Genomic DNA, 2587 nt, shown 5'->3' on the forward strand with positions numbered 1-2587 from the left:
AATACAGGATTTAGTAACAGTCGGTTCAAAATGGCCTTCAGTTTTAGGGATCTACCTGATTTAAAAAAGAAAAAAAAAGGCAACTTCCACTTGCTCCTGTTTTTAACTAAAATTGCCTTTAAATTTTTTTAAATGTTTATTTTTGAGAGACACAGTGTGAGAGAGAGAGGGACAGAGAGAGAGGGAGACACAGAATTGGAAGCAGGCTCCAGGTTCCTAGCTGTCAGCACAGAGCCTGACACAGGGCTTGAACTCATGGACCCAGGGCAGACCTTGAGATCATGACCAGAGCTGAAGGTGGACGCTTAACCAACTGAGCCACCCAGGCACCCCTGCGCCCCTCTTTTCTTTCTTTCTTTCTTTCTTTTTTTTTTTTTTTACAATCAAGTCTTATGTGCACAAACACAGCTGGGAATCTGGGACCAGAAGTCGTTCAACTCCAAAGGTCTTGGTAACAGTTCTCTGAATGCATTTTTTCTTTTCTTATTCTGGCTACATTGCTCACAGCTATCCTACCTATTACTCTATGAGGTAGTGAAAAACATTAAAATCTTGATTTGGCAGGAAAGCCAAATATCAAGCATTAGTAATCTAGAGTAATAATTGGTATTCAGCATCTTACCAACTGGCTCTTCCAGAAAGGATTCAAGTTCAGATGTGCTGACATCTATTGGTAGACTACAACACATGCCCTTCTCACCGTAGGTCTTGCCCAGAAAAAATACTCTTAAGAGTATGTGCTTCTTGACTTGAATAGAGAAATCTAAAATTACATTTGGGGAAGGGAATTCCCTACCCATTTTTACATCCTCTTTTTGAAGACAGGTTAGAGCCTAGGTTCAAATCCTGGGTCCACTACTTAGCTGTGTGACTTCCAACTAACCTCTCTGGCCCTGAGTTGTCTCCTCTTAAAAAAAGAAAATGGGGTGCCTGGGTGACTCAGTCGGTTAAGTGTCTGACTTGGGCTCAGGTCATGATCTTTTTTTTTTTTTAATTTTTTTAATGTCTTTATTTTATTTTGAGAGACAGAGCAGAGAGTGAGCAGGGGAGGGGCAGAGAGAGAGGGAGACGCAGAATCTGAGCAGGCTCTGTGCTGACAGCTCAGAGCCTGACGTGGGGCTCGAACCCACAGACTGTGAGATCATGACCTGAGCCCAAGTCGGACGCTTAACCGACTGAGCCACCCAGGTGCCCCTCAGGTCATGATCTTAAGGTTCGTGGGTTCAAGCCCCACTTCAGGCTCTGTGCTGAACTCTTGCTCAGAGCCTGGAGCCTGCTTCAGATTCTGTGTCTCCTTCTTTCTCTGCCCCTCCCCCGCTCACGCTCTGCCTCACTCTCTCAAAAATAAATGTAAAAAAAAATTTTTAAGTAAATGAAGCAGCTACCTCAAGGCACAGTTAGCAGAAAATAAACATATGTGAAGTATTTGAACAGTGCTTACAAGCCTCCATTAACTAATCTTATGAAAATGGAACTGCAACTCTTAGATGGTTTACAAATTACAAAAATTTAAAAGTTGTCTGGATTAGGGTAGGGCTCCCAACCACGTCGTAAGCACGGAAGCCAGTTTTAAAAAGTGGTAACTGGATGTCACTGTAATGGTGTTAGGAGAGTCCTGTTGTAACAGGGCTAAAGAAATAAACAAGTTGGGGTGCTCCGGTGGCTCAGTTGGTTCAGTGTCCCCACTTTGGCTCAGGTCATGGCCTCACGGTTCGGGAGTTCGAGCCCCACATCTGGCTTTGCACTGACCGCAAGGAGCCTGCTTGTGATTCTCTCTTCCCCTGACCCACTCTCTCAAAATAAATAAACCTTAAAATAAACATTTAAAAATCTTCTTAAAAATGAAATGAGTTGCATGATCTTTTTATTTTTTTGTTTTTCCAATTCCCAAACAAAAATACCAAAGAAGGGCAGCGAGGGTGGATGATGCCTGTCCCATGACTTAGAGGTAGGTGACGGGTGGAAAAATTCACTGGGGACTGGGAGGTAACCTTCCTGACACACTAAACACCTTGATAAAACCCAGAGAGGATTCTGTGTCAGCCCCGGTGAGCTCAGGGCGGGGAGGCCGAGGGTGAGAGGACAGTGGTCTCAGTGTATGGCACCGAAATTCGACACCCAGGCACTGAAATCGGACTCTATTCCACTTGAAATGTGACTCCGGGCGAGGCACTTACCCTCAGCTCTCCCAAGGAAGTGCGGGGCGGCGGGCCCACTAAACAAGACAATTGACGCCCGACCGCTTCGGTCAGGTTCTTTGAAATCACCCGGTGAACAGCGTGCTAAGGCAAACATAAAACGGTCAACCCAGGAGTAGCTAGTCCAGGTTCTCGAAAGCACTCTGCTCGAGAAGCCCGGCCCAGAGAGGGGGGGAAAGGGCGGGGAGAGCTGAGAAGTGCAGCCGCAGGCCGGGTCGCCGCCCCGGAACATCGCCGACGCCAGCAGGGGTGGGGAGCGACGGGCGTCTAGGCGAGACTCCGGCAGGCCGCCCCGCCCCGCCCAGCCCGGGAGCCAGAAGCCGGGGACCCGCTCCAGTGGCGGGGGCTGCCGCCGCGCCCCGCGGCCCTACGGCCCCCAGGCTGCCCGG

This window comes from Suricata suricatta, chromosome 10, assembly GCF_006229205.1.
Source record: "Suricata suricatta isolate VVHF042 chromosome 10, meerkat_22Aug2017_6uvM2_HiC, whole genome shotgun sequence".
Taxonomy (NCBI): domain Eukaryota; kingdom Metazoa; phylum Chordata; class Mammalia; order Carnivora; family Herpestidae; genus Suricata; species Suricata suricatta.